Source organism: Pongo pygmaeus, chromosome 3 (assembly GCF_028885625.2).
Source record: "Pongo pygmaeus isolate AG05252 chromosome 3, NHGRI_mPonPyg2-v2.0_pri, whole genome shotgun sequence".
Taxonomy (NCBI): domain Eukaryota; kingdom Metazoa; phylum Chordata; class Mammalia; order Primates; family Hominidae; genus Pongo; species Pongo pygmaeus.
The window spans coordinates 54,480,048-54,490,085 of record NC_072376.2 but is presented as its reverse complement, the minus strand read 5'-3'; the positions used below and the strand labels follow the sequence as shown (position 1 = coordinate 54,490,085).

At 35.5% G+C, this 10,038-nt stretch overlaps 1 pseudogene; it reads left to right on the top strand.

Annotated features, from left to right (window-relative positions):
- The first annotated feature begins 8,016 nt into the window (after positions 1 to 8,016).
- LOC129035174 (exocyst complex component 5-like) lies at positions 8,017 to 9,836 on the top strand (annotated as a pseudogene).
- The last annotated feature ends 202 nt before the right edge of the window (positions 9,837 to 10,038 follow it).

The window sequence follows — 10,038 nt, the reverse complement described above, 5'->3', positions numbered from 1 at the left end:
TATAAATCACATTAAGACTCTGATCATTTATTTAAAAAACTGAGAAATGTGATTGTTTTACAATAAGACCCTAGTATCTATCATTAAGAAAAAAAAATCCAGCCTGGCGCGGTGGCTCACACCTGTAATCCCAGCACTTCGGGAGGCCGAGGCGGGTGGATCATGAGGTCAGGAGATCGAGACCATCCTGGCAAACACGGTGAAACCCCGTGTCTACTAAAAAAACAAAAAATTAGCCAGGTGTGGTGGCGGGCGCCTGTAGTCCCAGCTACTCTGGAGGCTGAAGCAGGAGAATGGCGTGAACCCCGTAGGCGGAGCTTGCAGTGAGTGGAGATCCTACCGCTGCACTCCAGCCTGGGCCACAGAGCAAGACTCCATCTCAAAAAAAAAAAAAAAAATCCTCTAATTCCTAGAATAAAGTGCAGGATACTCATTTTCTTTTGAGCTCATATCGCTAAAATACTAGTCACATATTAGACATCAAGGGATAAATGTAATTAGGTACCAAATATGCACATATGTAGCTAAGGAATATATTATTGCATATGACTTTGATACACTCACACTTCTGTATTGGTAAAACTTCTTGTGACAGAAAATAATCATGATTATATTTTAATATCATTAAGTTTCACATTATTAAAATGCACTTTATAGGTAGTGGTGAATTTTTTTTTTTTTTTTTTTGAGCCGGAGTCTCGCTCTGTCGCCCAGGCTGGAGTGCAGTGGCGCTATCTCTGATCACTGCAAGCTCCGCCTCCCAGGTTCACGCCATTCTCCTGCCTCAGCCTCTGGAGTAGCTGGGACGACAGGCGCCCGCCACCACTCCTGAGTAATTTTTTGTATTTTTAATAGAGACGGGGTTTCACCGTGTTAGCCAGGATTGTTTCGATTTCCTGACCTCGTGATCCACCCTCCTTGGCCTCCCAAAGTGCTGGGATTACAGGCGTGAACCACTGCGCCCAGTAGGTAGTGGTGAATTTAACACATGAAATAAAACTGAACAGAGAAGAGTTCCTGTCAAGGGCAAAACTATGTTAGATATCTTACATACTTATTATGGTTGACACAGGCAAATCATCTATGAATTTAAGCTTTGGTTTAAAATCTGATGTCAGAGAAAAATTCTAGGTCATATTAGAAAGTCTATATTTATTCAGCACTCCTTCTCATTCTTTTAAAAACTCCATGGACTAATATTAACCTTGAAAATATTCTAAAGTTGGCTATTACATGGTTTTCTGATGACTCATATATTCAACACCAAAGTAGAAAACATAAACCAGATTAAATATGATCTATATATGTTATAATATATAATTGTAAAAATTTTACATGTGTACCTGTGTGTAATATCTACAACTGCTAAAAAGTTATATTCATTTAATGTTAGATATTAACCTTGGCATGAAGATGTTTTATCATTTTAATTTTCTGTATAAATAGAGCACACTCCATTCACTAAGAAAAAATTGCTGTGTGTACTGAACTAAAACTTTTGGATTTTCCTATTCATGAAAATTTGATACTTTGAAATTAGCTTAAAAATAACTTTTTAAAAATAAACTTTAGAGCATAAAAATTTAAAATATAAAACCAGGGGAATTTTATTATTTAAAAATAAATGCACTGAAAATTATATTTTTCTTTTTATTTCTTAGTTTTAGAATCCCAAGATAAAATTTATTTCTTCTATCCTTTACCTAATGCTTCCCTTACTATAGACTCCCAAGTTAAAATAGAATTTCTATAAGCAATTTATTTTACCATAGTAAAATAAAATTATCTTCACTTAGTTTAAAAGGAAGATGGAACAAACCTCTAGGTTTAAGTTTCTTAGGTTATTTAATTTTAGGTAAACATCTAATTTTTATTGGCATCAGGGATAATTAATTATTGTGATGGTTAGTACTGAGTGTCAACTTGATTGGATTGAAGGATGCAATATATTGATCCTGGGTGTGTCTGTGAGGGTATTGCCAAAGAAGATTAACATTTGAGTCAGTGGACTGGGAAAGACAGACCCACCCTTAATCTGGGTGGGCACCATCTAATAAGCTGCCAGCAAATATAAAGCAGGCAGAAAAACGTGAAAAGACAAGAGTGGCTTAGCCTCCCAGCCTACATCTTTCTCCCTTGCTGGATGCTTCTTGCCTTCAAACATAGGACTCCAGGTTCTTCATCTTTGAGACTCAGACCGGCTTCTTTGTTCCTCAGCTTGCAGATGGCCTGTTGTGGGACCTTGTGATCCTGTGAGTTAATACTCCTAATAAACTCCCATATATACAGGATATATATATAATAGGGTATATATAATCTATATATATATAAAAAATAGGATATATATATATCCTATCAGTTCTATCTCTCTAGAGAACCCTAATACAATTATGAATTTTAAAAATGTAATAAATTTGTTCTCTAGAATCAGCCAATTTATAAATGATATGTACAATTGAATTATTTTTAAATTTTTGAAAAATAACCCCAACAATAATGGTATTACTTTTTTTTTTTTTTTTTTGAGACAGTCTCACTCTGTCCCCAGGGCTGGAGTGCAGTGGTGCAATCTCAGCTCCCTGCAACCTCTGCCTCCAGGGTTCAAGTGATTCTCCTGCCTCAGCCTCCCAAGTAGCTGGGATCACAGGTGCCCACCATTATGCCCAGCTAATTTTTTGTATTTTTAGTAGAGACAGGGTTTCACCATGTTGGTCAGGCTGGTCTCAAACTTCTGACCTTGTGATTCACCTGCCTCAGCCTCCCAAAGTGCTGGGATTACAGGCGTGAACCACAGTGCCCAGCCAATGTTATTACTTATTATGTAATTATTAACTACCATACACTCTTTTAAGTTAATATGTACTAACTTATTTAATTCTCTCTACAACACTATGACCTAGTTTAATACAATTATTACCACTTTAAAAGTGATGAATTGACACTGAAATAGTATTTTGCCCAATTGAATGCAACTATTGTGGGGAAGAATCAGTATTCAAATGGAAGCAGTCCAATTCCAGAGTTGATTATGGCTTCTTTGAAGATCAACAAGGAGAAGTTTCAATACAGATAAACGCAAAAGAACTTCTTAAAGGTATCACCTCTTACTTTTGCACACTTTCTACAATGACCTATTATTGTATAATATTTGTCAAAGGGAATTTTATCTTTGTTCACAAGGAATATACATGAAGAATTTCAAATTTTATTTCAATAAAGTCAGTTCATCCTGAATTGTTTTTGAAGTGGATGGGTAATAATTCATAAGTTATAAATAATGTTTTAGTTCTTTTGATCTTTTTCATCTAAGAATTCTTGTCTTAAACTTTTCCATTACAGACTCAAGTCTTGAGTCTTCAGATCATCTATAGCCCACTGAATAAAAGTTTGTATGACTGACACTTAGAATTGAACTAAATACTGCTAGGTAAAGCAAATAATAATAATAATAATAAAGTTTAAGATAAGGTTGGAATTGAAATTCGAAGTTTTATGTGGAAGAAAGCGGAAAATAGGAAAGGATAGCATAATGAGGAACAAACCAGAAATAAGAAATAAGAAGGATAACGAAGAAATATGTATTTTAAACACTTATCTCGGCTAAGGATTAGATGACACAGCATGAAGAAAGCAGGATATTTTCTGTCCATAACCATGGAAATGTGGGCATTTTATTTGAAAGTTATAGTCAAGTGAATAACAACTAAGAAAAATCTCTCTGATTTGTTGGCATAGATAGATAGATAGATGATAAATAGATAGATAGATAGATAGCCAGGCAGATAGATCCACGTGCTTGGAAAGCATATGATTTGAATAAAAATGATATACAAAATAGTATTTTGATAGATCTTGTTAACATTTATTTTAGAAACCACAAACAACCTTCTGGAAAACTGTACTTAAAATGCCACTTCTATCGAGCACTCAACTGACTTCCAATAAGTTCTAAATATTATTGCTTTGGGCACATGCAAATTACTTTTTACAGGTAGGCAAAGCTACATCTCCTGATAATTCCTTCTTCTTCAAACTTCTCCTAATTCCACTAAAAATAACATATCATTTATTATAGCTATTATTATGATTATAATGCTCTTCTCTCATTTGTGTATCTTAATTCTATTTTAAATAATAGATTCAAATTCACTTACAAATAATGCCACATATATGATCTGCTGACAAACTCTTATTCCTTTAAATCAGGTGAAAGAATCTTGCTATAGGTTGTCATCTAGCAAATGACTTTCTTGGCTCCTTGTCTTTACCCTCACTGGATTCCCCAGAAGATTATAGAATGCAATCAATTTGGAGTATAAGAAGAATATTCAATTTGGCATTAAAATATCCAGTTCAAAACAAAAAAAGAAATCCAGTGCAATCTAAATCTAAACTTTGGTTGCACATCGAATAAAAAGGTGTTTCCCTTTGCTTCTGGCTCAGGATTAGTATTTTGTAAGGGGAGCGAGGGTGAGAAAGTATCTATTTCTTGTATCTCCTGAATGAAGATTGCAATGCTATTGTTCTCTGTGTTCACATTTTTGTTCTCTGTGTGACAGATAACCAAATGTTGGATATTTCTCATACAGAGCAACACTTAAAAAGCCTTGGGAAAAATATTGTCATTAAAAAATCAAAATAATCCTTCTACTTCAATGGAAACACATGAGATGGAAGGTCTTTCCACATATAAAAATTACTGGTCCAACTTGATACAACATCAATGTGAATTAAAGCAGTATATCCTGGAAAGCATGGTTCTGGGTTATAGTTACTTGGGGCTCCAACTCTTCTTGGTGGACAGAACTTATGAGCTACATGGAGAAGTATGAGACCATGGTGTAGGTCAAAGAACTTAGAATAACTATATCTGACCAAGACAGCAGATACAGGCAGGACATGAGTGATCTCAGTGACGGAGAGAAAAGGCAGTAACTGGTAAGGCATTATGAAATTGAGAGGGTGCAGCTTTAAAGACGAAGAGACAGTGGTGATAGAGTACTCTTACGTTCTACAAGCTGGGAACACTGTAAGAATGTTCCTGTTCTTAAACAGAAATTTAAGAGTAGACATTGTAGATAATAGGACATCCTGTGTTACACAGCATTTCCTAAAATGTGCTTTAAACTTTAGGAACCTGCAAATTTTCAAGGCCTGAGAAAAATCAGGTTTTAGGAACAATTTTTGTAGTTACCTCTCCCATGGAGTTAGGAAATTGGCTAGCCCTTACATGTATTTGCCTCTCTGACTTAAATTTTTGTTTTATTTTTATTCTTTCTATTACTGGCATATGCTTTCCTTCAGTATGTTTACTACATCAATTCATTTATAAAGCCAGGTCCTCATCTTCTCTATGACTTATTCTGCCTTTTTAATAAAGAAGAAACTGATTGGTGGCCCATGGAATTTATCTGGCCACAGATACACATTTTGTTATTGTTGTTTTTCATTTGTTTGTCTGTTTTGAACCTCGTAATTATTTTCCTTTAAATTTAAATGCCTTCAGTGACCAACTGTATTCTTTTCTAATTCGCAGTTTCTGTGACTCCCTCTTGTCTTATGCTTGAATCAATTAATTCATAGTACCTATTTGTTTCTTGTGTACACGTGACTGTTTAGCCCTTTATTAAGTTGAATTTCTCTGTGAATTGCACCATTCCCAGTTCATCCTCTATTTCCCCTTTCTGCAGTAACCAAGAGTAAGAGTTTCACTTTCTCAGCCTGTTGGAGTTAGCGGCAGATAGAGAACAGATAAGGCAATATCCTAATTAGCTGCTGCCAAACGAGCTCAGAAGGAAAGGCTATTGTAGGCGAGCTTCCCCTTTAGGGTTTCTTTTGGCTGGGCTTGAGAATTAAATTGACATAAGACAGACCAACAGGCGAAATGCATACACACTTATGTAATACAAGTTTTGTGTGGCATGGAAGCCTTCATAAAGAAGTGAAGACCAAAGAAGTTAAGGGTACTGTTTACTGAATTGGACACAGAGTAGTATGCTGTGAAGAGGCAACTAAATTATGTGAGAGGCTGAAAAGATAAGAGTTATTCTAACAAGGTCTGTGCAGTGTTCTCTTAGCCCTCAGCCTTGACTTCTCGTCCTTGAAGATAAGGATGTTCCCTTCTTTCTTGTATAGGGAGAGTGGCTTTCACGCACGAATTTCATCTTCTGCTTTTAGAAAACAGAAAAGAGGTCAGCATGATGTTTTTGTGCTTGCCATTTTTCAAGTGCCTTTATTTCATAGTAGTCAATGTGCCAGGGTAGTATATTTTTAACTCTTTCACTATCTTATCCCAGTTTTCTGCCAAGCTTTAATCAGAATTTATTCCAAAATGGCTTCTCTTCCTTAGATATCAAATGTTGATATCCTTTGATATTAATCATGAGTTTTGAGTTATCATCTGTGATTTCACCTCACCGTACTCTATTATTTCATTTCACTTTATGTAAGCTATATTTTAAACTGTATTTTATTCTATTCTATTGTTTGCTCAGTCAGAAAATATTCTCCAGTAATAATAAAAAAAATTTATTATTAATAATTTTGTTACTTTAAATGATACTAATATTGATAAATAGTATTTTTAATATGAAATAACAATGGATTTTATTTAATATTATTAATATTAATCATTAATATTATTAACAATCTATTATTAAAACTATTAATAATTTTAAAATATTAACTATTTTCTAAAAATTCAATAATGGCTCTTTTGTACATGAAAAGCCACTCAGTATATTCTTCTTTAGCATGTCTCATTCCCACTTACATCAACAGTTCTGTTGGTGAAGTGCTATCCCATTTCTACTTTTATAAACATCTACACTGTTGCTCTGTAACCTTACCAGTCACAAAAGTCTTAAGGTTATTATTTTTTTTCCACCAATGAAGATAAACCTTCTATACTTAATGGCACTTTTAAAACTTTACAACTGAAAAATTGGAATAGACCTAAAGGTGTAATAAATTATCAAATTGCTGAGAACATAAGTGCCATCACTAAAATTTTGCCCTGTGTGCTATTATTGAAGTACTAACACACTAGGTACAGGGAGTTCTGAAATATCTTTTTTTCTCTTCTAACCAAGATACATCCAAGGATGGATAAGGATAAACAAAATAGTACTAGAGGGCAATCTTGCAAGATTCCTATGAGTGTTTGAGGCCTTCTTTTAAGATGAAAATAGAGTCTAAATAATTTAACTCTACAGAACAAGGAAATCAAAGTCAGAATCTTTTATCAATGCACAAAACATGAACTAAAATTCCAGTGGGCATTAAACAATGGGTAATGAAAAGTTGACAATCTTTTTACTCTGTTCACATTATAAGAATGACAAAGGCTTTTTAAATTATGAATCGATTATTAATTTATATAATTTAATATTTTTGAACTGACATGAATAAATTATATAACCAAGCTGCTTACTTTCTCTCCAGAAAATATATATACTTTTTTTCTTTCTACTCTTAAACCCTATTACCTTTATCTTCTGTCTAGTTCTCCCAATTACCGAGAAAATCACATCAGGAAACTGTAATACAGACTATTCCTGCTCTAATCAGTTTTCTACACATCTTCTCAGACCCTGATATGCCTGTAATTAATTATGATTTTATTCTTGTTAAATCTTCTTAATATTTTCTTTGTGTTCCTCTGGTATAAAGTGAAACACCTTTAAAACACCTCTTAAAAAGAACCTAGGAGCAGCGCGGGCGGCACCGGGAGGCAGCTGACAGGCGTTTGCGGCTTCGCTTCATGGCCGCTCTGCCGCCCCGCCTGGGACACCTGTGCGCCGCGCCTCTGAGGCGCAGCATGTGACCCGGAGACAGCATCCAGTGCGGGGCGAGCCTCTCAGCAGGCCGGGATGGCTACCACGGCTCTTCGAGGAGGCTTTTGTGGCAGATGAATATATTGAACGTCTTATATGGAGAACCCCAGGAGGAGGCTCTAGAGGTGGGCCTGAAGCTTTTGATCCTAAAACATTATTAGAAGAATTTGTAAATCATATTCAGGAACTCCAGATAATGGATGAAAGGATTCAAAGGAGAGAAACTACAGCAGCAATGTCAGAAAGAAGCCAAGAAATTTGCCAAGAAGGTACAAGAGCTGCAGAAAAGCAATCAGGTTGCCTTCCAACATTTCCAAGAACTAGATGAGCACATTAGCTATGTAGCAACTAAAGTCTGTCACCTTGGAGACCAGTTAGAGGGGGTAAACACACCCAGACAACGGGCAGTGCAGGCTCAGAAACTGATGAAATACTTTAATGAGTTTCTAGATGGAGAATTGAAATCTGATGTTTTTACAAATTCTGAAAAGATAAAGGAAGCAGCAGACATCATTCAGAAGTTGCACCTAATTGCCCGGGAGTTACCTTTTGATAGATTTTCAGAAGGTAAGTCCAAAATTGCAAGCAAATACCATGATTTAGAATGCCAGCTGATTCAGGAGTTTACCAATGCTCAAAGAAGAGGTGAAATCTACAGAATGAGAGAAGTAGCAGCAGTTTTACTTCATTTTAAGGGTTATTCCCATTGTGTTGATGTTTATACAAAGCAGTGCCAGGTGGGTGTTTATTGGAGAAATGATATATTTGAAGATGCTGCAATACTCTGTCAATGAGTGAACGAACAAGTTGGAGATATCTTCAGTAATTCAGAAACAGTCCTGGCTATACTTATTCAAAATGTATCAGACTTTCTTGCCTAAGCTTATCAAATCCATATTCATTTCCTATTTGGAGAACTATATTGAGGTGGAGACTAGATATTTGAAAAGCAGAAGTGCTATGATCTTACAGCGCTATTATGATTCGAAAAACCATCAAAAGAGATCCATTGGCACAGGAGGTATTCAAGATTTGAAGGAGAGAATTAGACAACATACTGACTTACCACTTGGGCCAAGTATCGTTACTCACGGGGAAACTTTTCTATCCCAAGAAGTGGTGGTTAATCTTTTACAAGAAACCCAGCAAGCCTTCGAAAGATGTCATAGGCTCTCTGATCCTTCTGACTTACCAGGGAATGCCTTCAGAATTTTTACCGTTCTTGTGGAATTTTTATGTATTGAGCATATTGATTATGCTTTGGAAACAGGACTTGGTGAAATTCCCTCTTCAGATTCTAGGAATGCAAATCTTTATTTTTTGGATGTTGTGCAACAGGCCAATACTATTTTTCATCTTTTTGACAAACAGTTTAATGATCACCTTATGCCACTAATAAGCTCTTCTCCCAAGTTATCTGAATGCCTTCAGAAGAAAAAAGAAATAACTGAACAAATGGAGATGAAATTGGATACTGGCATTGATAGGACATTAAATTGTATGATTGGACAGACGAAGCATATTTTGGCTGCAGAACAAAAGAAAACAGATTTTAAGCCAGAAGATGAAAACAATGTTTTGATTCAATAAACTAATGCCTGTGTAAAAGTCTGTGCTTATGTAAGAAAACAAGTGGAGAAGATTAAAAATTCCATGGATGGGAAGAATGTGGATACAGTTTTGATGGAACTTGGAGTACGTTTTCATCAACTTATCTATGAGCATCTTCAACAATATTCCTACAGTTGTATGGGTGGCATGTTGGCAATTTGTGATGTAGCTGAATATAGGAAGTGTGCCAAAGACTTCAAGATTCCAATGGTATTACATCTTTTTGATACTCTGCATGCTCTTTGCAATCTTCTGGTAGTTGCCCCAGGTAATTTAAAGCAAGTCTGCTCAGGAAAACAACTTGCTAATTTGGACAAGAAAATCCTTCACTCCTTTGTACAACTTTGTGCTGATTATAGATCTGCCTGCCTTTCTCGACACTTCAGCTGAGATTGAATTTACAAAGGAATTCAGTGTCAATTCCTTTACAGAGAAATGTCTTGTACTTCAGCAGCCCTTGGTTGATAGAAAGCACAGGAGATAACTTATGACACAGCCAACATTTTGTGAAACAATGACTGGAACAAAACAGCAGCCATACTTACCTTTGAGGTTTTATTTAAAGTTTGGATACCACTAGCTATATTTTGCT